General features: G+C 38.4%; 1 protein-coding gene across 1 annotated transcript in view; it reads right to left on the bottom strand.

Moving 5' to 3' along the window:
* The window catches only part of SYN2 (synapsin II), a 187,553-nt gene that overhangs the window by 54,255 nt on the left and 106,345 nt on the right, over nt 1-26,953 (bottom strand). The gene's annotated exons all lie outside the window — the stretch shown is intronic.

Consider the following 26,953-nt stretch of genomic DNA (forward strand, 5'->3'; position numbering starts at 1 on the left):
CCTGTAAGATTTTCTTATCTGTCCATTTAAGCTAGTTCTCCATGTGTAAAAAGGGTCTTTCCACACTATACCTGTTAGCTGGGTTGGTCCTGTTTTCCCAGTGCTTAAAATGTCAAATTAGCACGTTTCACTGCTTGGTTTCTAAAAGTCCCTCTCCAAAATAAAGGGATAAATTAACATTTATTGGACATCATGTTCTAGGAATTGTGTGCAAGTTGCTTCCAAGAAGATCTCATTTAATCCTCATAACAACTTATGAGATAAAGGAAACCAAGACTCAGAGGAGGTAAATGGCATATTCAAGGTCACATGGCAAGTTAGTGATAGTATGTACACCCACGTGTAAGTTCAGTGCTCCTGGGACTGTATAGTACTGTCTCCCTCTGCTGATTCATTCTCTTCATCTTCACTCCCACAAAACTGACTTGTCATTTGTGCTACATTGCATGTTTTTTTCTCCATTTTCCTTCTTCTGCTTAAAAGGGACTTGATGTTGTAAGCACTAGTTCTACTACAAATACTTCCTACCCTGGTTCCTGTGAACTACCCAGGACGAGGCCAGGCTATTTCCTTTCCTTTCTGGATTCTGGAACAGTCCGTTCTAAGAAGTTATCATTTGTCCTATCCAAGTCCCTCGCCACCCTTAAATTGCTCCCCAGAGGCACTTAGCCATCCTGGAGCTGGATCACTGAAGCCTATCCCCCCAACCTTTGCCCCAACACCTTACTAAGCTTCATCAGCTTGCTTCTAGGACCCTGTTCAACATTCATAGGTCAGCAGGCCCCTCCAGGAAGGGGCCTGTACCCTATCCTGTCCCTTTGGCCACTGTTCCATCTTACTTATGGATTTAAATGATAGTCTATCCATGGCACTATTACTGCTCTGTAGATTTTGGACTCTGTAGGTCTTTTCAATGACTATAAAAAGGAGAAATAGAGTAAATGACCCTAGAGGTTCCTTTCTTCTGTTGATGAGGTGTGTTTACTTTGTTATCAGCAATGCTTTTCTGATGCTTCCTCCTATCTTCCTGTCTCAAAATAGCTCTTGTTCTGTGAGGTAAGTCCCAGAGCCATTAACAATAACCTCTCATTCAGTATGATACCTTGCACTTTCAAAGCACATTCCTTGCCTTATTTGTCCCTTACAACTTAGGGAGGCAGCCAGGGCAGATAGTCCTGTGCATTTGTCTGATGGGGAAACTGAAACCCAGAGCAGTTAAAATAATACGCCCAAACCACAGAAAAGTTCATAGGAGTTAAGCCTAGAACTAACAGTTTACATCTAGGTGCTTATGTGTTGCCACGTATTTTAATTCACTTGCTTATTTTGTGAGTTTTAAACACTGATACTGAAGTATTATTTATAGATTCTGGCTGGGTTTATCTGCCACTTCCTGCACCTGCCCATTGACCAAGTTGGCTAATGATACTATTTTCATGCCTTCTCCTCACCCCCACCTCTCCACTGATCTTAATGCTTTTTCCTTAAGGTAATCTGTCCTGTTGAAAATCTTGGTCTGTGTTTCCTGGCTCTGGGTCACTGACCTCTCTTGGCTGACTTGCTAAGATGGCAAATAGAAGGGGCACAGAGACTTTTTCTGGAGAATGAGCACATTCTCCCAGATCTGGCCCTTGCAAATTTTGGTTCCAGATATTTTCATGAAGAATTTTGTAACTTAGAAGCAAGCAAGTGATAGAAGTACCTTCTGATATTAAGAGAGCACTGTTAGGATGTAGTGTGTTAGAATCCAGAGGAGTTGTGAGTCACAAGGCTCTGAAATCCTAGCTGTAACCTTTCCTGGCTCTGTGACCTTAGGCAAGTGGGTTAAATTAAACAACAAAAAAGGTATGTCATACAGTAAAATTAATCAATCTACCTTCAAAAGCACATAAAAGAATAAGATAAAAAATAACTTTCTCCTTTCCCATTCCATCATACATAATCCTTATTATCAGTTGCAAGCATATCCTTCCAGTGTGAGGAGAATGTGTATAAGTTATCTGCATACATATATGTTTCAAACATACATATAGTATCATGCTACATAAACTCTTCTTTTTTGAACCTTGATTTTTACTGCATTCAAAAATATATCTTAGTGATATGCTTTCCATTTGAAAGTCATACAGTCATTTCACCAATATATATTGATGAGTGTTTAGATTTCCAGTTTCAGGGTTGTTTTTGACATTATAAACAGTGCTATAATGACTAATGTTTAAGAATATATCCATAGAGGGGTGCCTGGGTGGCTCAGTTGGTTAAGCATTTGACTCTTGAATTTGGCTCAAGGTCATGATCTCATGGGTTTCTGAGACTGAGCTCTGCCTCAGGCTCTGTGCCGACAGGGCAGAGCCTGCTTGGATTTCTTTCTCTCCCCTTCCCTTGCTCTCTCTCTCTCAAAATAAATAAACAAACATTAAAAAAAGAGAAGCTATCCATAGGATAAAGAAGTTATTTTTTTTCTAGCTGTACTGAGGTAGAATATATATATTGTATATATTTAAAGTGTGTATGATGATGATTTAATACACCTTACTTTATGAACTGGGATTACCACATTCAGGTTAATTAACATGTCTATCACCTCACACAGGTACCATTTTGTGTGTGTGGTGAGAACACTTAAGATTTACTCTCTTAGAAAACTTCAAGTATACAATATTATTAACTATAGTCAGCATGTTGTACATTAGAAGGATAAACAACTTATTGCAGAATTGCTAGTGCAAGGGACATACACAGTGACAGTTTTACTGATATTGTCACACTGCCCTCCCCCACCCCCACCCCTGATGCTCCAAGAAAAAAACACCACTCTCCTCAGTGTTTGAAAGTTTGGGAAAGTTACTTCACCTCCTCTAGTCCCCCCCCCCCACCCCCCCCCCCCCCCAGTCTCTCTGTGCATAAACTGGGCACAGAGAAGGGCTTTCTGACTGGCAATCTTGTCAAATCAACCCAAATTTACCTCCTTGTTCCCAATCCTAAACGGAACCCAAGATGTACATCCTTGAAGCACAGACTAAAAATATCTATGGTGCCTGTGTTGTCAATTTCCCCCTATTGTACATTTTCTTAACAAGCCTAGCAGCTGAGGATCTATGTGAGTTTAATGGCTTGCAGCTTCCTTGATAGGCCAGGCAATGAACCATCTTTCCTTACTGCTACAATGAGTAGAGGCTTCTAGATTTAACTCTTCTTACTCAATTCACCAATCTCACCAATTCCTATTCAACTAGGGCTTATGAGGCTGAGGAACACGATTTCAAGATACTTTTCTGCTAGGGCTGCCTCAAAACTTGTCAGCCCAATGTAGGCATGCCCAACTTAAATTCTCCCTGTTTTAATGCATGGAATAATGGAGAAAGGTCTAGAAATAGAAGCCAGTTTTGTTGGGTTCAGGCCTAGTTCTACTACTTTTCAGCTGTCTGACTTGGGCAAGTAATTGCCTCTCTGCACCTTAGTTTCCTCATACATAAAACAGGGCTAATAATAATTGTAATACTTATAGCAAGAATTCACTGTGTGTTCTGGCCACCATTCTGAGTATTTCATGTATTCTACCTCATTTATTAATACCCTACTCACAGGCTGTTGTGAAGACTTGATACCAGATGAGAATAACTGACATGAAAGTGTTTTTAAAAACCCTGAAATGCTACGCAAATAAGAACTACTATGAGCAAAATGCAACAAATATTTATGTACCAGGTATTACTGCTGTTTTATTATTATCACAGCCAACATGGTCTCTTCCTCCTCTGAACTTTCATCTCACTTATTGTCTGCTTATGACATATGGTTCATAGCATCATCAACCAATACGACTTTTCAGACTCAGTTGTCTAATAATCTGGGATACCCCTGTCCCACCCTTAGCCCTAGACAACTGGATTATGTAATAATGCTTGGAGCAAGGACCACCCACAAGTGAGCCCTGGATTTTCCAGAACACTTTGGATTTTAAATATGACTATGTCCTGTTGTCAACTTATATGCTCTAAGCTAAGGCCTGTACAAACATAATCATTGCATCTATAAATTTCCAACTCCTTCACTGAGCTATGTACTTACCTAGGTTCACAATCAGGGCTTGCTTGTTGACAGGAGATGTTAGGAATGATGGTTTTGGCTGGACAAATGGAGAAAACCAGAAGGGGCCACCTTCAAGACTGAGTGAAGGGAGCCTGTCTCTGCAGGCCCAGGGTCCTCCTTTCTTCCTGCATGTGCACATCTGAGGGTGTCAGGCTCTTTCTTCCCCACATGAAAATCTGTTCTCAATCTCCAACCACAATGGAACTAAAGGACCTAAAAACAACCTGAAGTGTAAATCCTCCCTAGGTGCCTGAGGTTTGTATAAGGACCAAAACCCCAATCTAGAGTATGAAAGCACTACCAAGCATTCTTAGAGCTCTGGAACCAGTCTAGCACTTAGTAAATACCTGGCACTGGTCTTGGACACTTACCTTTAACAAGGTGCCTAGTTTCTGGCACTCACTGTCTCACTGGCCTTGTTCTTTCAGCCAAGCACCTCTAGGCATCAAGAAGTTAGAAAGTAAACTAGAAACATGAGAGGATTCCTATTTCCCACCCTATACTCAAAGAGTGAAATTAGGCCTGCTCATCTTGGAGAGGGTTTGTGAGGTCCTGCTGCCACCCACTGGCAAGATGTGTACTGCAGACATACCGTGGTCCCAGCTCCCCCATCAGCTTGGCCAGCTCAATAGCCACCAACCCCACTGGCCCAGGAATATCTCTCCAGGTGCTCATTTGCTGCCTTGACAAACCATGCCTGAAAAGTCACTCTTTCTTCTAGAAAGTGTGTGTCCATATACTCCAAGCTAGATACCTGGCTTTTTGCAATCTCTAGAAAGAAAGGCTATGATTTGTCAGAAAATTTAGCAACAATTTACTGAGTACTCAACGGTAGGTGCTGGAGCTGTAAAGATTCATCAGCAGTTGCCAAGTAGAGAAAGCACAGTCTAGAAAAGGAGAATGATGCTCATTACCAATATGGGTACTTTGCTAAGTTCCTTTTCAACTCTTAAGGCTTATAACTACTATTCATATTCTCATCTTTCAATCCTTCTTTAAAAAATACTTGAAGTGCACAACTAAAACAACAACATAAGTTTCATATAACTCAGAAATATGTACAATGAAAAGTAAGTTCCCTCTACCTTCAAGAAGCTTACAGGTTAGTGGAGAACAGAAGCACAAATAAAAGGTATATGTATAAATTTAGGGTAAAAGCTATAGCAGGAATATAAACAAGGCGTGTTTCCTAACATGCCTTTCCCTCAAAGGAGGGAATTCTCTTTGCCTAGAGAAGTCTAGAAAGGCTCCAGAAAGGAGTCTTAAAGTCTTAAAGAATGAGTAGTGATTTGCCACACAGGAAGGAGGAAGAAGAATTGAATGGCTGAGTATAAAGGCACAGAGGCTATGTGAACGTAGGACCCCCTGACTGCAGGGAAGGACACTGTAGGCTGAGCACTGAAAGCTGCAGGTCAGAGAAAGGGAGGCATCTAACTACCAAAGGGTTCAGATGTCAGGTTGAACAGTTGGGGCTTAACTGACAGTTTCCAAAAGATTTAAAAAAATTTTTTTATTATAAAAAAACTACCCTCAACAGTTATCAACATTTTGCCAGTTTTTAACTATCACTCTCGTTGTTGAGACTATTGTTTGAGTGTTTTCAAATAAATCCCAAATATATCATTTCTTCTCTAACATTTTAAGTACTATCTCTAACTGGTGACAATTTTTTATTGCAGCAAAATATATATAACAAAATTAGCCATTTAGGTGTTTTTAAGTCTAAAATTCAGTGGTGTTAAATACATTCACCATGTGCAATCATCATCACTATTTCTAAAATTTTTCACCATTCCCAATAGAAACTGCAACCATAAAACAATAACTGCCTATACATCACCCACATCCCATCCCTCTTAATCTACTTTCTATGAATTTGCCTCTTCTGGGTAATGACTTTTTAAATATTAATTTAGTATTTAATAGTTAATAATTTTTAACATCTTTACTGGGTCTATATTCAAATTTTCCAAATTGTCTCCAAAAATACTGTCAAAGAGGGGTGCCTGGGTGGCCCAGTTGGTTAAGCTTTTGACTTCAGCTCAGGTCATAATCTTGTAGTTCGTGAGTTCAAGCCCCGCACTGGGCTCTGCGCTGACAGCTCAGAGCCTGGAGCCTGCTTCAGATTCTGCATCTCCGTCTCTCTCTGCTCGTCCGCTGCTTGGGCTCTGTTTCTCTCTCACTCTCAAAAGTAAATAAACATTTTTTAAAAAGTTCTAAAATACTGTCAAAGATGTTAAGCAGGGAAGTGACATGATCAGTTGTGCCTAAGATTTGAGAAACCACTTATCTGGAATATGGGAGTGACTGGAGGGAGCAAATCAGGGTTTGAGATCATTTGGGAAGCCAGTGCAGTAACTAGATTTCAGGATTTGCTATTTTATCGGTACATAACAAACTGATAGCTACTGAGTAGCACTCATCTGGCAACTCAATTGATAACTTGATTGATTAAGCCTAGGAACCTAGCAGCTGGCTAGAAAACAACAGTTACTTAAAAAGATATTTAAGAAGATATTAACTAAGAGGATTTCATGAAATGATAGAAAGTGGTATAGGACTCCTATTAAAGATGTTCTGGAACAGAGAAATAAATAAGACCTAAAATAGTCAGGGCCTGGTAAAGGGTTCTTAATTCAAATTTAGACTTGTTTTCTAATTCATGAACCGTAAAACTTTCAGTATGTGGAGAAATGTCTGCTATGGACAATTGGTTTAGGAATAAGAAGCAAACAACAGGAATAAGTGAACACTCTTTGGATTAAAAGTTCCGTGGCTAGTCCTTGATATTATTAATTCAGTGATTAAATTGTTCTATCAAATGCTCTGCAACAAGGCACTTTTTTTTTTCCTGAAAGAGAGAGACAGCGTGAGCAGGGGAGGGTCAGAGATAGAAAGAGATACAGAATCTGAAGCAGGCTCCAGGCTCTGAGCTAGCTGTCAGCACGAAGCCTGACACAGGGCTCAAACCCACAACCGTGAGATCATGTCCTGAGCCAAAGTCAGACACTTAACCGAATGAACCACCCAGGCGCCCCCACAAGGCACTTTTAGACGGAAAGCAAATTGCATGGTGTTTTAGTTAACATTCATATAAATGATCTGGAAGAGAGTACAAGGGGAAATGCCAAGTTTGCAGATGGCATTCAGCTCTTCCAGGGATTAAAATGCCAAGCTGATTAGGGATAAACTGAAAGAAGATGTGGACGTGGGCAGAAAAGTGGCAGAGGAGTTTTAATGTGACTAAGTGTAAGAAAACACATTCAGGAGAAATGATCTTATCACAGGATCATGAGTGTTCAACTATAATCCAGTAAAGGAAGCTGAAATGACAGGAGAAAAAAAAATACATCAGTCCTGTACGATGTCACAGACAAAACACAAAAAGACCAAGAGTGAAAGGTTTTAAATGTTGGGTATCATCAGAAAGTTTACTGGAAACCCAAGATAAGGAGTTTCTTATCCTCTGACCTCATCTACACAAACTATAGACGTCCATATTTTTGGCCCAGTATATTAGGCCCACTTGTCTAAAAACAAACGACATAATGAACATAGAAATGGCTCAGGAAAAAAAAACAAGAAGAAAATGTAAAGGCTCTGATTTTAGAAAAGACTGCAATAAAATCTTCAGTCTGTAAAGGTAAAGATTCAAAGGGAACAGAATGGTATGAAGGAGGGAAAGAGAACACTGAATGACTATATATGTCATTCATCTCAGATAACCAATTCTCATGATATTTCATGCCTTACAAGAATGTCATCTCAATGTTACTGGTTTTATAGGAAAATGAGGCTCAGATAAATTAAGTGACTTGCTTAAAGGTAGCAGTTGGTAGGTGGCGGAGCTAATAAAATTAAATTTCAGGACTTCTGATGATCACATTTAGAGATTGTTTATTTCCTCAGATGGGGACTATGCTCTATTCATTTTTGTATTCCCAATATCTGTCCTACTATTTGGCACATTTGCTCATTGTGAAAGAGTCCTGGTCTTGTAGGTCTCTGAGGATACCTATGGAGTCCATTTCTCTGGAGTTTATATAATTCCCTCAAGTTATCTGTGGGACACCCTCAACAATCTGCCTTAAGTGGCAGATGAGACCCTGTAAGAAAAACAGCAATCTCAAAGCTCTGAAGACGGCTAATTTCTAAGTAAATACCCCAGTCGTGACTTCAGTTAGGAACACCAAATCACTTTTTCTGAGCAAATTTTCTAAAGATCTCTATTTTGGGGAATAATTAAATGATGCAGTATAACAAGATAAGATTATCAAATACAGGGGGAAAAAAAAGAATCCTGTAATTCAGAACACATGATGGGAAGATTAGATGCATTTGTCTATAATTATAGAGGAGCTACAGAACAGAATGCTTTGGAGTCATGGGACAAATTCTCTTTCCATGACTGGCTTATAAAATTAAATCAGGCTGATTTGATTTTGGAGCAAAATGGGTCAGTTATGAAGTCTGCTTTAGAGAAACATCGAGCAAATATAATTTTCAAAAGATACGGATTTATTTTATGCTAGATAAACATGGTTCCTAGCATTGGCAGAACTCTAGATTTAATTCCAGTGTAGGATCACAAATCATACCCACCATTACCATCAAAGCTGCACATTTCCATCCATTTGTAGCAGTCTAGTTACAAAGGAACATTCTCTATAATCTGGCCCCATCCTTCTATTTCAAATTTATCTCCTACCATTTCCCTCCTGTAAGACAGCTGCAGAGTTTTTGTGTGAAATAGAAAAAGGTACCCTTTACTCCAGGGAGACACACTCCTGTACCAGGGTGCCTGGATTGGCAAAAAGAAGGTGGGGCTGAATTTCATCCCTCCCTAGTCTCCTCACTCAAATGCCCGTGTATAGTGAAAACCCTGCACAAGTATGTGAAGGAGCCCTGTCGTACCACCATTAAGACACTGTATCAGTCTACCATGCACACACTGTTTCCCAGCTACCTCTCATCAAACTACTGCCTCTGTGCTTTGGTCTGCTTAGAAATCACCCCTTTCTCACAATAGTCAAGATATGGAAACAATCTAAACATCCAGAGATAGGCAAATGGATAAAGAAAGTATGATGTGTACCTATAATGGAATATTATTTAGCCTTTAAAAAGGAAACTCTGTCATTTGCAATGACAAGAATGAACCTGGAGGACATTATGCCAAGTAAAATAAACCAGACACAGATAAATACTGCATAATGTCACTTACCATAGAATATAAAATAGTCAAACTCAGAAGCAGAGAGTAGAATGGTGGTTGCTATGGGCTAGGAGGCAATAAGATGTTGGTCAAAGATTCCAAAGTTTCAGTTAGGCAAGATGAATGAGTTTTTGAGATCTAAAGTACATTAGGTAACAATATTGTAGTGTATTTTTGAAATTTGCTGTGTGTTCTTTTTTTTTTTTATAATTTTTTTTAATGTTTTATTTATTTCTAGGAGACAGAGAGAGAGACAGCGTGAGCAGGGGAGGGTCAGAGAGAGAGGGAGTCACAGACTGAAACAGGCTCCAGGCTCTGAGCTGGCAGTCAGCACAAGCCCGACGCGGGGCTTGAACCCACGAACCGCGAGATCATGACCTAAGCGAAAGTCGGACGCTTAACCAACTAAGCCACCCAGGCGCCCCTGTGTGTTCTTAATACACACACACACACACACACACACACACACTACACACTACACAAAAGGTAATCTCAAAGGATTTTTATGTATCTATTGAGATCATATTGTTTTTCTTACTACATTTGCTGCTGTGGTGAATTACATTGATTGATACTGAGATATTATATGAATTTTGAGTTTCTGGCATGAACCCCAGTGAATCATCATACATGATCTTTTTTTTAATATTTATTTTTCAGAGACAGAGCAAAAATACAAGTGGGGAAGGGGCAGAGAGAGAGGAGAACAAAGGATCTGAAGCGGGCTCTGCACTGACAGCAGAGAGCCTGATGCAGGGCTCAAACTCTCAAACCTTAAGATCATGACTTGAGCTGAAGTTGGATGTTAACCTACTGAACCACCCAGGTGCCCCGATGCATGATCCTTTTTATATATCATGAGATCCAATTCACAAAAATGTTACTCAGGAATTGTTGAATCTATGTTTATTGGGGATTGTGGTTTGTGGGTATTCTTTTTTGTGGGGTTTTGTCTTGTTTTGATGTCAGAGTAATAACGCTGGCTTAACAGAACGAGCTGGGGAGTAAGAATGTTTGTGGACCTTGTATTATCTCTACCACAAATGTGTAAGAGAAGTCACCTGTGAAGCAATCATAGACTTTGTACTTTTATTCCAGCTTTTGGATACAGAAGTAAGTCTTACTTTATTATATAATGTTCTTTTTGATACCTAATTGGTATTAATTAATTAATTAATTAATATGTTACAAAGAATGATTGCATCTAAATTTGTAAGTGGAATGGGACAAAAATCTTTTTCTCTTTGCTCTTATCCAAACTATTGTCAAGGTTACTCTAGCTTCAAAGAAACTGGATGGAGAGTCTTACATTTTCTTTTCTGGTACAAATTTTATGAACTATCTTTGCTTGTATCCCAACACTTATTAAAGACCACTTGAAAATTAATGTTAAAAAAAGGAAGGAAATTACTTCTTCTCATTCTTGAAGATCCAAAACAAGTTCTCTGCCTCCTTTATGAAACCTTTCCTGTCCTTCTCTCCTATGGTGGTTTTTCTTTCCTTTGAAAGCTTAGTCTGAAATCCATTCCCTTATCACTTTAGGGAGACACAGCTTAGTATATCCCACTGATTTTTCATTTATGTGCACCTCTTCCTACTGTATCAGAGCCTTCTGAGGGTGGAGACTGTCTTACATTTCCTTCCTACTCCCCAAACCATTCACTCTCACACTCATCACTACCTTAAATAAAGCATACCTGGGAGAGTAATTTTGTGTTTCAACTTGACAAGGCCACAGCTGTCCAGATATTTGCCTCACCATTATTCTGGGTCTGTCTGTGAAGGTGTTTCTGGATGGCATTAACATTTGAGTTAGAACTGAGTAAAGAAGATTGCCCTCCCCAATGTAAGTGCACCTAATCCAATCCATTGAAGGCCTAAAGAGAACAAAAAGATGGAGTAAGGGAGAATTCACTCTTTCTTTGTCTGTCTTTGAGCTAGGGCATCAGTCTTCTCCTGCCTTTGGATGCAAACTGAAACTTAAAAGAGCAGCTTTCCTGGTGCTTAGGGTTTCAGGCTTGGAACTATACCATCAGCTCTCCTGGGTCTCCTGTTTGCCTACAGATCTTGGAACTTCTTGGTCTCCATAACTGTGTCAGCCAACTCTACAATAAATCTCCTTCTCTTTCCCTATCTAATCCATTTACATCTTTCAGCTGTGATATATACTCTCTGAATCAAAAGGAAGAAAGAGTACCTTTCCCACTTGTGTTACAAAGAAACAAGTTATTCAACCAAACTCAGAAATTTTGCATTTCAATCAATTCCTGAGTGAGCCAGATTAAGCTGGGTTTAAGTCTGAGATCCTCAATTTACTACCTGAAATTGGGCTCTTTATTTGTCTGCATCTTTATCTATAGGATAAAGATAATATCTATTTCTAAAATTTGTTAGATTTAAATTATTTTAATGTATTCCTCAAATAGGCTAAACTTTACCACCTCTTTTGGGCTTTTGCACTTGCTACAGGATATATCCTTCCCCTAGTTCTTGGCAGATTCTGCTGCTTCTTACTATCAGAGTCTCAGCTTATACATTTTCTTGAGTTATGTTCTTCCAGACTACTTAAGTGAAGGTAGTTCCCTCCTCTCCCAGTCATTCTCTCTATATTATCTTCAAAGACATTATATTCATTTTAAAAATTTCTTTGACTATTTATTATCCATCTCCCTTATCAAAATGTAAGTTCCATGATAACAGGTCATGGTAACCACTGTATCAATCCCATACCCAGCTCTATTATAATGTCTGGTACATATTAGGCGCCCAATAAGATTTGCTGAACGAATATAAGTATGTAAAGTATCTAGCACAGCACTATTCCATACATTGTAGGTACCTCTTTTCCCCTTTCTATGTAAAAATCACTGGATTAAATAGTGTGCTTGCGTGACTCCTTTGAAATGGAAAGCATTTCAACCAGAGTCCTTGTTTGAATGTTGATCAGGCATTTATAATTACAGACAAAAATATGGTCATTTACTCTAATGTTCGATGAGATCATCCTCTGTCTTAATGTTCTACTACAAGTCAGCATACTTGTTATTAAAGGGTTTATAAGACTTTACTCTCATATGAGACTTGAATAACATAATTCCTCAGCCTTCTGAGAGGGAAATTTTGCTTAGAGATCTTTTATTTTGAAGAAACAGAGGCCCAGAGAGGGTAAATACTTGGACTAATTCAAGGTCTAACACTTAGTTAGAGGTAGACCATATTCCCCTTCTATTCCACCATGTTGCCTCTTTAGAGCAAGAAAGGCAACTCTCCTCCAAATCAAGGAACATTACTTGAATTATATTCAGGGTGCTCGTGAGATCAAGTACAATAAAGAACATAAATGGCTATGCATTACAAAAGCATATGATAAGTTTTATTTATTTTTATCACTTTACTGACACTTTGATTCTGTTTGTGATAACTGCATCATAATTTATACAGCAAATTACTGGAAGGAAATAAGAAAAGAGTGCTCTCTTCATTCTACTATCATTAGCAAAGGAGATTTGACCCTCATTTCCTGGTCCATGTGAAAACTGCCATGGCTGGTATTAACAGCCTACTCACCACCATGGCTCAGTAGAAACATCCTTGTACCTCAAGGCAACAATACTTTGGATTTCCAAATCCAAACCCAGGTGGTACATTCCATTCTATAATTTTCCAACTGGCACCAATTCAGGAGGAGATATTACTCACAGAATAGGCACTAACAACTGAATTTTGGCAGGATGGGAGAATAACTGGCACTGTCCTGGAAGAGACATGCCACATGTTCCCAGATGCACCCAAGTTTAGCAACACGGAACCACACATATTTTGAATGGAAAAATGGACCTTAGATGGTATCCTCTCATTTTTTAAGAAGTTTTTTATTGATTTATTTTGAGAGAGAGAGAGCGTGAGCAGGGGGAGAGGTACAGAAAGAAGAGGAGAGGGGGAGAGAATCTCAAACAGTGTGGCTTGAATTCACAAACCGTGAGATCATGACCTAAGCCAAAATCCAGTTGGATGCTTAACTGACTGGACCACCAGTCACCCTGGCATCCTCTCATTTTTACAGGCAAAGAAACTGATGCTTAAAGAGGAAAAACGGTGGTCCAAGGTCATGCAGTGGGAACCCCGTGGAAAGCAGCTATGCTCACTACCATCAGTGCACACAAGAACCCTATGGGAATGCTCATCTTTTCTCAATCCCATGCTCTTCTCATTACACCAGGTTTAATACGGAATGGATCTGGAAAGAAGCTCATGCCTTGGTAGAGAAGTGCAAAGACATATGGTGGTGTTCTGGCTCTCTTTCCTTAATGAATTTGTCCATCATTTCAGCCATCTCTCATGATCCACTGAAATGCTCCTCACATTTAACAAGCCCAAAAGAGTAGTTTTAAAAATCAACCCAAACTGACTGAAAACCCAGTTCATCTTATTTAGGGTTAGATATATTCCTTTGAAAAGGAGTTTATTATTCAGTGCTATTATAATGAAATATGTTCCATAAACCTTTAAAAACACTTTCATCACTCATTCAACAAAGATTTATTAGATTAGGTACCCACTATTTTCCAACAATATGCAAAGCACTGGGTAGGAGGTAGGTTAAGGAAAGACTATCGACCTCACCCAACTCGGGCACAAAGAATAAAAATAAATTAGTGTTAACAGCAGTAGAGCAGATTATTTACCAGAGAGTCCAAACGCTAGAATTATATTAACTACAGTAAAATTAATAATAGCTAATATTTATTAAGTACACTAAGCACTAGTTACTATGCTGAATTTACACATCTTATTCAATTAACCCTCACATCAATCATATAAGATAGACAAGATTATCTCCTAATCTAACAGATAACTAAGACACAGAGAGATTAATTTGTTCAAGTCATGTCACTACTGAGTGGTGGATACAGGGTTTGTGATCACAATTCCAGAGGAGATCTTTTAAGCCACTTCACACTACTTCTAAAACATAAAATTATTCAAAAAGAATTTTTAAAGAGTATTCACTTTTGAAAATCTCACAATTTACTAACATTTTCTAAGATACTCAATTTTATGCATGCTTTAAAAGGTTTTACTTTCAATTAAATAAACTTTTGTAATAATAATTTCTATTATTATTTAAAAATGGTTTCCTAGAGGACAGCCTGGGTGCCTTGGTCAGTTGAGCATTCGACTTTGGCTCAGGTCATGATCTCATGTTTTATGGGTTAGGGACCCACATTGGGCTCTGGGCTGACAGCTCAGGGCCTGGAGCCTGCTTCAGGTTCTGAGTCTCCCTCTCTCTCTGCCCCTCCCCCAGCTCATGCTCTGTCTCTCTCACTCTCAAAATAAATAAACATAATAAAAAACTTTTTAAAAATAGTTTCCTAGCAAGTAGGATTTTTGTGGGGTTTTTTTAAAATGTTTACTGACTTATTTTGAGAGAAAGGGAGAGTGAGTATGGTAGGAACAGAGAAGCCCAAGCAAGCTATGCACTGTCAGTGCTCGATGTGTGGCTCATTCTCATAAACAGTGAGATCATGACGTGAGCCAAAATCAAGGGTTGGACACTTAACTGACTGAGCCACCCAGGTGCCCCTCAAGTATGATTTCTGTAATTAAAATATAGCTTTAAAAATAGATACTTCTACAAGACAGTAAAGACAACCAATACCTTTAAATACAATTTGGTAACTTTTCTGTAATAATCAATCATTATAAGTATTAATTCTCTTCATTTTTCCCATAGCCGATTTCAAGAGAAGTATCTTTTGTTCATCAGGTTCCTACCTAATTTTCCAGCTCTTAAAATTAAAGTTTTTAGTTTCTTTTTAGTTAAGACAGATATACCTTAAAATTTCCTTTATTTCTATTATCACATCTTACAGGATAAAACACCTCTTTAAAATTCCTTGGGCTCTGTAGGAATTTGTTGTTTCATGGACATAGAGATTCAATTTTACAAGATGAAAGAGCTGTGGAGATTGGTTGTACACAATGTGAATATACTTAATGCTACTCAACTAAATGTACACTTAAAAATGGTTAAGATAGTACATTTTATGTTATGTGTTATTTTATCACAATTAAAAATAAAAATTCTTTGTGCTCTTTTAAAGTCAAGGTACTTAACCTTCATAGATTTTGTTAATTTAGAATAGATAAGGTCTCAAACATCCCACATGATTTTCTGTTCGTGCTACACTACAGAAAACGGAGTGATAAACTCTGGTCATGGGGTGAATGGAAGAAATTCTGCATAGTTTAGAAATTTGCCTGACTTACATTTTCTATATAAATGTGAAGATTTAATCACATGGTTTCTAAAGGCATTTTTAGGTTCTGACAGTACAGGAATTAAATAATTAGTAGGATTTCAGTGTGTGATGCAGAAGGCCATTTCAAGTAGACTTAAACAAAAGCAGTGCACCATGAAAGTGTAATTCACAAACCCCTGCTAAGTGGTGGTACAGTTACGTATAACATTGAACACACATATCTCAGAGGGCGAGGTGATAGGCCAGCAGGGAGGGAGCCAGTTCCTTGCTTCCTGATGTGCCATGATCAGGAGAGGGGCCTCTAAAGACCCGTGAATCCAAATATTTGGAATTTGGGGAATAAAAAAACAGACACCTTGATAGTACTCTCTTGAAGGGACATTTCTACTTAAATGTTTATTTCCCAAGTTCCAGATTCTGTACTTTGGGGATCTTCCTAAGATAAAACTGAAATCCTGAAGTCAAGAGTAGTTTTCCTCTTTGTGTCAAAATTTCTGCTATGTGACTATGTTCACTTGAATGGCTTAAAGACTTAATAATTTGGGGCACCTGCATGGTTCAGTTGGTTAAGCGTCCAACTCTTGATTTCGGCTCACGATCTTAACGGTCGTGAGATCAAGCCCTATGCTGGATGTGGAGCCTGCTTAAGATTCTGTCTCTTCCTCTGGTCCTCCTTTGCTTGTGCATGCTCTCTCTCTCAAGAAAAAAAAAAAATTAAAGACTTAATAATCTATCATTCACATGTAGGAAGCTTAAAATTAGGTAGGTCATCAAATCCCACTTCTACATCAATGTAAAAATCTGTTCTACGATGTTCATAAAAAGGGATCATCAAAAAATTACTATTTTTCAGTAAAATTATGATTTTATTTTCAGTAATAAAAATCACTATTACTTTTTGTTTTCATTTTCAAACTAGTTTTTTTAACTTTTATTTATTGTTTGAGAGACAGAGAGAAACAGAGCATGAGCAGGGGAGGGGCAGAGAGAGCGAGACACAGAATCAGCTGTGAGCCGTCAGCACAGAGCCCGACTCAGGGCTCAAGCCCATGAACCATGAGATCATGACCTGAGCTGATGTCAGACACTTAACTGACTGAGCCACCTAGGCGCCCCTCTTTGTTTTCATTTTCAGACAGCTGACTTTTAAACTATACCAAAATCTGCCATCTTGGAGTTTGCTATTTGGTTCTGGCTTTGCCCACATAAAACCAGTCTGTTCCTTTCTTGTGCACAGCTGCCTTATCGGGACAGCGAACAGGCCTCCTTAAACTTCACTTCTTCAGGCTACACTGCCACTATTCTCTCAGACAGCCTCAGCTTGAAGCCTCCTCTAGTTTATGTTATTAGGGCAGGCTGACTAGAACTTAATGAAATTCTTCTGGATTGGTCAGATCAAACCTGAGTTAAGCAGCAAATATTGGAAGTTGGACAAATCTGAGATTTTATTTAATGCTGTTCTCTCTTGGCAAAGTACCACTTACAGAAAACATGATTTTGGAAGAATGCAGGTCTGTTTATTTCTTTAAAGTTATAAATTTTAATCAGGCGCAGTGGTGTCTGTTTAAATTTCTGCCATCACTTTGGGGCGGCTGGGTGGCTCAGTCAGTTGGGTGTCCGACTTCAGCTGAGGCATGATCTCATTGCTCATGCTGACAGCTCAAGCCTGGAGCCTGCTTCAGATTCTGTTTCCGTTTCTCTGCCCCTCCCCTGCTCATGGCTCTGTCTTTGTCTCTCTCTCAAAGACAAAACATAAAAAACAAATTTTTTTTAAAATTTCTCCCATCACTTTATACCATACCTTACTGTGAAAAAAATAAACTTAAGTAGGGATCCTCAAACAGCTATACACATATCTCCAAATATAAATTCATTATTTGCGTAAATAAAAATTTCAAGCATACAGAAATATTTATTTATTTGAGACAGAGAGCACACGCATGTGCACACACGAATGGGGGAGGGGCAGAGAGAGAGAATCTTAAGCACGCTTCACGCCCAGCACAGAGCCCAACATATGGCTCTATCTCACTATTTAACAACCATCAGATCATCACCTGAGCCAAAATCAAGAGTGCGATACTTAACCAACTGAGCCACCCAGGCACCCCAGCCTATAGAAATATTTAAAGAATGACATAATAAATACCTGTTTATCCCAACACTGAACTTTGTCAAATCTTAATATTTTTCTACATTTTCTTCAGATTAAAAAAAACCAGAAGACTCGCTGTTGAAACTTCTTGTGTATTCCTTTTTAACTTCATTCCCCTACCTCTTCTCCCCAGGAATAATTATTCTGAATTTGTGTTGATTATGTCCATATACATATTTATATAATTTTACTACTGTGTGTGTATTGATAAACTCTATGTAGTACTCTTTTGCTTGTTTTGGGGCTTTGTATAAGTGAGGTTATTCTGTATTTATCTACCTTTAAGCTGCCTTTTTCCTCTCAATGTTATAAATTTTATGTGTATTCATGGCAACACTTACAACCCTGATTCATTTATTTTCATTGTTTGAATATATCAAATTTAACTTTCCTCCCAATGACGGACACTTAGGTTATTCTGAATGTTTGCTATTACAAAGCATGCAGAGTTAATCTTTCTTGTATGGGGTCCCCGGTGCAAATCTTTCCCCTTTAATAGTCTGACAATTAACATTTTATTTTTATTCATTTGTGGTTACCCTTAGTTCTTCTTTTAACATGCATACTTTACTTTTCAAGTATAAATTTAATCAGTAACTCTGCTGTCCTCCCAATTTTAGTGTGCTTACTCTTCTTTTCTCTTTATTTCCCTGCCATGTCACTTATTACTACTGCCCAATATTTTAATTTGACTTTTTTTATATTCTCTAAATTAGTCATTGCTTCTACTGTTATTCCATACAGTCAAGATTTTTCTGTTGTTTGATTTTGTTTTAGATTTACTCACATGTTTACTTATTTCTCTGCTCACTATTGCCATTTTCATGTGACTACTTCCTTTTAGATTCAATTTTCTGCTTCCTGAAGAATATCCATTCAGAAATGATATCTGAGATGTAAACTTGATGTCTTTACCTGTCTAAAATTATTTCCATTTTACTCTTATTCTTTTTTTTAATGTTTATTTACTTTTGAGAGAGAGAGAAAGCATGCACGCATGAGCAGAGGAGGGGCAGAGAGGGAGAGAGAAAGGGAGACACAGAATCTGAAGCAGCTTCCAGGCCATGAGCTGTCACGCACAGAGCCTGATGTGGGGCTCAAACTCACAGACCATGAGATCATGATCTGAGCCAAAGTCAGACACTTAACCAACTGAGCCACCCAGGCGGCCCTACTCTTATTCATGGATGAAGGTTTAACTAGGCGGAAACTTCTAGACTGAGTGGATTTTTTTTGTCTCTCAGCTTTTGAGAATATCATTTCTTTGTTTATTTTGTCACTGTTCTAAGTTTGTGGTTTCTATTAGGTTATCTCTTCTGTCTTTAGCTGCTCTGAAAATCTAATTTTTGTCTTTGCAGTTACACAGTTTCACTAAAATATGTCTAGAAGTGACTTTATTTTAATTTATCCTTTGGAATTCAAAGACCCAATTGTGGTCTTTCATCAATTTGGGGAAAATATCAACCATTACTTCTGAACATTGCCCCTTTCCATTTTCTCCATTCTTTCCTTCTGGAACTATTATTAAACATATATTGGATCTTCTCACTCTATTCTCCTTGTCTCTTAACTTTGCTTTCATATTTTTTTCTTCTCTTTGACTCTTTAAGGGGTAATTTCTGCCTTAATTTCCAATTCACCAATTTTTTCTTCAGCAGCATCTAACTCCTGTTTAAACAGTTCATTATATTTTTAATATGAGGACTATGTTTTTTGATTTCTGAAAATTCTGTGTCATATATGCCTTATATCATATTTTAAGTTCTTTTTTATTCTTAATAATTTTAAATATATTAATTTTATACATATTTTATCATCTTATAGTTTTAGATCTTTTTTCATTGTAAGAAAAATTCATGTTTTCTTTTGCTAGGCACCACGAGGTATTGTTGGTTGGGCATATTTTTTCTTAATTAACCAACTTGTAGGACCTCAGACTACACAGGTAGTATAAATCCAAACTCCACACCCAATTTAAGATAGACCTATGGTTTTGAATTCTCAGAGAGACTTTTTTTAAATCTAGAGTATAGGCAGAGATAGACAATTATCTCATGTCCACATATTGCTGAGAATTTTTTCTTTGTTTTAAGTTTATTTTTGAGAGAATGAGAGAGAGGCAGAAGGGGAGGGGCAGAGAGAGAACCCTAAGCAGGCTTAGTGATGTCAGCACAGAGCCCAACATGGGGCTCGAACTCATGAAACATGAGATCATGACCTGAGCCGAAACCAAGAATCAGACACTTAACTGACTGAGCCACCCAGGCACCCCAATGAGATTTTTTTTTTTCTATCCACCATTTTACTGAAGTTATACAACTCACTTGCAGGTCTCAGGTTTAATTCCTGTCTCATGAAGATTCATCTCCTGTTCTTGTGTACATATTAAAATCCAAGTCCCAAGATTACCAAGTCAGATATTCCAAGAGACCTGATACAACATCATCCTATACACTTACTACCCATTCTCTCTCCTTTTTGGCCTCCAAAGAGTCCCTTGCTTTCTTGCAAACTTAGTTATGTATTTTTTTAAATGTTATTATTTTTTATTTAGAGCTGTTGGGAGTTTAGCAGGTAGGGGATTTTCAGGTTATTGAGCTCAAATTACTGCTAGACACAGAAATAAGACTGTTCTCTTTTTCTGAGCTTTAGGTAGGAAGCTCACAAGCATGCTTCAATTCAGCAAACATTTATTGGTCACTTATTGTGATTATTAAATTTTATGTGCCAGCTTGGGTAGGCTATGGCGCTCCTTTATTTGGCTGAATGCTAGTCTAGATGTTGTTGTGAAGGTATTTTGTAGATGTGATTAATAGCCACAATCAGTTGACTTTAGGTAAAGGAGATTATCTTTGATAATTGTTCGTGGGCCTCATCTAATAAGTTAAAGGTCTTAAAAACAAAAACAGATTTCTCAGAGAAGGAATTCTGCCTCAAGACTAACGCAGAAATCCTGCCTGATGGCCTCATGGCCTCCCTTAAGAGATTTCAGACTCAAGTCTGAAGTATCGATTATTGCCTGAGTTCCTTAAAATTCCTTAAATAACATTTGAGCCAATTCCTTAAAATAAATCTATGTATCTATATATCTCCTATTGCTTCTATTCCTCTGGAAAACCCTAGCTGTTATACCTATTATGAATAAGGCCCTGTGAGGGACAAAAAAAGGTGAGTAAGACTCAAACCCTGTCCCTGCTGTCACAGAACTTGTACTCTAGTGGTAGACAGGTTTGTGTTTTTTTTTAACGTAGATATTATACTTGTATAAAAGTATTAAAATAGTGGGGCGCCTGGGTGGCTCAGTCAGTTAAGCGTCCGACTTCAGCTCAGATCACGATCTCACAGTCATGGGTTCGAGCCCTGCGTCGCGTTCTGTGCTGACAGCTAGCTCGGAGCCTGGAGCCTGCTTCAGATTCTGTATCTCCCTCTCTCTCTGACCCTCCCCTGCTCATGCTGCCTCTCTCTCTCTCTCTCAGAAATAAATAAAACATTAAAAAATGTTTTAAGTATTAAAATAGTATAAAAATTATTTATTCACCTATTCCATGAATATTTATTAGGCATTTACTATTAGTGAGATGTTGCTAGATGCTAGCAATAGAAAATATAAGGCATAGATATCTCTCTTGGAACACTGTCCAGTGTGGAAGTCAGATACAAATAGATAAAATATAGTGTATAAGTACAAAGACAAGAGTTAGGTATATTCTATTATGGGAGTAGCCTAACTCAGACTGGAGAGGTCAGGAAAGCCATCCTGAAAAAAGTGATGCCTGTGCCCATCTGAAATTTAAACAGGAGTTAGCCAGGCAAAAGTGAGGTAAAAATCAGGACAGGGAATTGAAGGCAAATGGACAGAGTAAGCAAAGACATGGAAGTGAGAAATAACATGGTATGTACAAAGTTGCTGTACATAAAATAATGAAGCAGGGAATAATGGGAAATGAGGCTAAAAAGAAAACTACAACAGAGGGAGGTTGCATAAGGTTGGAAATTGAGAAAGGCTTCTTAAAGAAGGTGGCATTTAAGCTTCATCTAGAAGGAGGAATAATATTTTAACAGGTGAAGATGAGGAAAAAGGGAAGAAAACACAGTTAAGTCTGGGAGAGAACATCGGATGCACGAAGGAGATACTGGAAAATAAGAATACAGAGGTAGATTATGGCCAGACCCAGAGAGCTCTGAATGATTGATGACTCCCAAAGTAGAGGTTTAGATGTATTCCCTCGGGTAGTGGCTAGAGGCCTGTGAAAAACAGAAGCTAGTGAGGAAATTGCGGTTATAAACACCTACCACCTCCAAGGGCTTGGAAGGCCCTGAAAGACACACCTGGCCATGGCATTCGGCTGCTTCTCAAAGACACAGCCAGACTAGCCAAGGGACAGGAAACATCTGTGCCACCATGACCTGCCTGAATCCGCTCTCTCCCTATACTTCTTGGCACTACAAAAACTGGGAACAGAACAAAGGCTAAGGCAAGCCCCAGCCTGGGTTCTAGAGAAAAACAATAACAAGAGGGGGCCAACCTGACTTAGTAGAGGGGAAGAAGAGGTGGACCCTGTCAGATCTCATCAAGCAGAGTAAAATAAAAGACTCATTGTTTTCTCCCCTTGGGAAATGAGGCTCCAAACAGTAAACTGTGGTTAAAAGCACACTGACCTGGAAAGGAAACCTGGGTTCTAGTCCAGATCGTGTCACTAGCTTTCTGTGCAGATTAGGCAAGTTGTTTCGCTTCTCTAGGCCTCTGTTTACCCATTTGTAGTGTGGAACAGAACCAGGTTAGTGGTTCTCAAACCATGTCCTGTGGAGCCCCAGACTATCTCTAGGAACCTCTAACCCTATTTCATTGAAGCAGCTCTATTTTCATCAGTTTTATATATAGGGTTGTGCCTAAAGCTTTGCTTTAAAAAAATTCAACTACTTTAAGGTATGAAGACCTCTGGACATGAATCTCTAAGACTGTTTCTAACTTCAGGGTTCTACAACTTTATGGTTTCATGTTAAGTTGCTGTTAGGGAGTTCCTACCTTCAGGTCAACTGGGGCTGAGAATGCATAAGATATTCACAGTAAAAGGAAAGCCTGGACAGAGCACACAGGCAAGGATGAAGGTAAGAAGGTATGAAGGCAAGAAGGGTAGGGCAATGAACCTGGGAGAAACATCAGGAGTCAAGCAGGTAATTAAAGGGCCAAGCCTAATAGACTCTGCAGGCTTTCCCAACACAGGTAAAGTCAGATAACCTAAAAAGTGACTAAAGAAAGGGCTTCTGAAAAAAACTGTGGAAAAACAGTCTAAAACTCTGCTATTTGTCTTCCTGCAAATAATTAAAACCACAAATAACAAGAGTGGCCTTTATGTGCCATAGCATAGCTCTGTAATAAAAAGTATTGTTACAGAGAAAAATCGCCGTAGAGGAGGAAAAAGGAGCTGGGGAGGTATCCAGGAAAAGCTTGTTTATTTGTTCAATTATTAAAAATTTATCAAATTTCTGCTAGGGGCCAGAAACTGTGCTACAGGGCTGGGATCAGAGAAGTGAACAAAACATTAGCTTTGTCCTTAAGGAGTACAAAATTTAGAAGTAGAGACAGACACAGAAGTAAAATGAGATGGAAAGCTCGGTTCAAAAGAGCTGAATATTCACAGAGAAGGAAAGGCATAATAGAAGGAACATAAGCTGATTTCAAATAGTAGCTAGAAGAGAATTTATCTGACCAAAGCATACCTGGCACTTAGACAGAAAAGAAGCCTGGGTTCTCTAAGGACCAAAGAAAGGGAAAATAAACAGATCCATTAAAAGAAAACAGTGAAGACAGGAATGAAGGTTAGAATAGGAATGACAGTGCCATTGAAAGGTGAGAGACAAGGAGATTGTGGAAAGCTACATTCTCCAATAGAGTAGCTACCAGCCACATAGGACTACTGAGCACCTGAAATGTGGCTAATACAAGTTGAGATGTGTTGGGAGGCAAAGTACGCATCAGCTTCAAAGATTTGGTATGAAAAAAAGAATGTAAATATCTCCTTAATGATTTCTTTAGACTGATCACATGATGGATTAAGAATATTTCATATATATTGTGTTAAAATATATTATTAATTTCATCTGTTTCCTTTTTTTCTTACTGTGGCTACTAGAAAACTTAAAATTTCACACAAGGCTTACATTTGCAACTTGTATTTTATTTCTATTAGACAGTGCTGTGTTAAACCTTTGCCAAGCCAAATGAATAAGGTGACAGTATATCCCTGTAACCAATATCCTTAGGATAAAATATGGACCCCCTAAACTTCCTCATATTCTAAACCTAAACATACTTTATATGGTGGCAACAGCATAATGGCTACTTTATGGTCTTGGAGCAGATGAGGTCTATAAAGGATGGGGAAAATGGAAATAGTTATTCTATTTTATGTCTAAACTACAGGCGGCTGTTTCATCACAAGGACTTTCAGTAAGTTTTTTCATCTCTCTATGCATGCTTCCTCATCTGTAAAATAGAATAAGACCACTCTCTACTCTCTGCCTGTGTTTATATTTTAAACTGTGTTTTCCCAAGTTTCCCATACTATAATGTCTCACTTGACCGTTACTACAACCTTGAGAGTTAGGCAGGATGAAGATCATTATCCCGATTTTATAAATGTATAAGCCAAGGGGAAAAAAGGTTTATTTGCTCACGAACATAAGACTGAGCAATTGAACTGGGTCTTCTAACTATAAGGTCACTGCTTTTTCCATTTCTCCATGCTACTTCTTCCTGCACAAACATCACTCATCTGAAACTTCCTATTCTTGCTTCTCACTTAGCTCTTCCTGTATATATTCTATCCCCTGAATCAGACCACACTTTTTGAAAGCAATATTCATGCCATATTCATCTCCACAACCACCATATCTTCTAATATCATCCATGCAGTAGGAGTTCACAATTAAGGCTGAGTAGAATGTGGCACAGAGGGCCAAGAATCCCTATTTTCCAACTCACTCCAGGAAGGCTGGCTACTCTTGCCTCTAGGGAAGATGTCACTAACTTCTAGGTAAGAAGCACTGTCCCTTCCCAAAAGGGCAAAAGTAGAAAACATACAGATACAGGGAAGAGGTATTAAAGCTTGACAACTCTAACTGCAACCTTAACATAGAATTTTTAGCAAGTTATATAACACTTTCTGGTACTACCCACTCATATCATCCAGAGTGCTGTTAGTTCCAATTCCCAATATTATTTGGGAGGGTAGGCTGGCATATAGTTAGTTCTCCATCTCCCAGGGCCTTTATAAACAATGAATGATGAGATATTATATGACCCAGAACTGATGAGTACAAAATCCAGAGCAGTATGTCTAAGTAATTTCTAGCATTGCTGTGTAGATTTTGAGACCAGATTTCAACAAAACAGAATATTCCTTTTTTCTAAAGATTGTACCTTGGTAAGGCACAATTTAGGGACTAAATTCATCTACCTCAACATTGAGTCTAAAGCACCTAGCAAAGCTGTCACTCAATAAATATATACTGAATGACTGGAATAAATTGCTTTGTAGTTTTCTCTAGGAATAAAGACTGGATCCATTGATCTTGTATTTAGAAGCTTTTGTGAGCAAGGCAAAACCAGGGTGATAGTACATCTTAAGTGAGTCTTTTTACATACCCATGAAGGTGGGGAAAGGGACATGTAGTTGTAACTAACTGCACTGATTTTATGTAACTTTCAACCAATGTAATCTATAGAAAATTCTTGGGTGACACTGAAATTGCAATCACTTTTGCTTCCCTCTGAGGTTAAACTATAATCAAGAATGCCCTAGACTCTAAAGCTTACAGCAACATCTGTGGTCACAAGAGGGAACCTCTCTAGAATGTCTAAGACTTGATTATAAAGGAGGAGAGCTGTTATTTAAAGCCTCCTCCCCTCTTTCTGCACAAAACATGTAAAGCTCACTCTGCATCCCAAGGTCCCACAAGACTAGAACAGGGTTGTGACGGTGACTACTAAAGTCAAACCCAGTGCAGTGGCTATTCTGGCCACTCTGAGGAAACACTCTCCAGCAAAAACTCATTTGCAACCAATCACCCACCAATCACAAGACCAGGGTGAGCTACTAGCCACTATTCTCTCAGGTCCTCTGTTTTCCCCCTCTGCATTCCTAGCTGCCTTTCCTTTTCCCAACTGCTCCCCACTTCTTTCCCACCCTTTCTCTGCTCTTCCTTTCCATACTGGCAATTGGAAATATAGCATTCTCACAAAAATTCCTAGTTTCAAGCATAGATATCTGATTAAAGAGGAGTTTGTCATTTCCTTTTCCCAGGAACTCAGGAAAATCCGCTTTTTTTTTTTTTTTTTTGGTCTGGGGCCTATGGGTTCAGTATTGCTGGTCTTTGATTTATTGAGGCCACTCCAAAAAGCCAGCTCTCCAAAAAGAGCTGACACACAGCTCCATAAATCAGCTTATAAACTCAGTCCATCTTTTCTAGGCTATTGTTAACCATCTGATCCTGATATGATGACTCATTCAGGGGCCTGACAAACTTGGCTGAGAAATGTCTAATTAAAATAAGAGACACTCCTATCAAAGTGAAGTAAAATCCTCAATTCAATTAATCCTTAAAAATTCTTGAATATTTATTCTATGCAAGAAGGAACTGTACTAGGAGGTGTACAAGTCCAGATCTTGCTCTGAGGAAGCCAGTAGTAACCCCAATTTACCACAAGTTCACAGAATACCTATGAGTGGTATTCTGGGGAGCAAAATGGTATTTCCAAAACATAATTTCTTTCCATAATGTAAAATTAGGGATGCAAACATCATAGATCCTTAGTCAGAAGTCCTTGAGATTTAAGTTTTTTAAGAAGGACCTTGAACAGGTTATTACAAATGCAGAATGTATAAAGGACTAACGAGATCTTAAACACTAGGAATTCCTGAACCCTGGATGGTTTCATCTGATATATAGCACAAAAACTCATGTTTTTCACAGCCAATTTTCTAGGAGGATTTTCTGTAAGTAAAGTAGGAAAATAACCGGAGGATATGAAGACTGAAACTTTTTATGCTGCTACTAAGAGCTGGCTGTAAGCTTTATTCCTCCAAAAGTTGATATACTCCCAGGGCTAGGTTCTATAGTAGTACTACTATATATAGTAGTAGTCCATACAGCATAATTTAAAGGGTGAAAAATGTCCTTGCTTTCTGAAATACCATCACACATTCCTTTAGGTCCTAAAGA

The sequence above is a fragment of the Hyaena hyaena genome, unplaced genomic scaffold (assembly GCF_003009895.1).
Source record: "Hyaena hyaena isolate Hyena2069 unplaced genomic scaffold, ASM300989v1 scaffold_56, whole genome shotgun sequence".
Classification (NCBI taxonomy): Eukaryota; Metazoa; Chordata; class Mammalia; order Carnivora; family Hyaenidae; genus Hyaena; species Hyaena hyaena.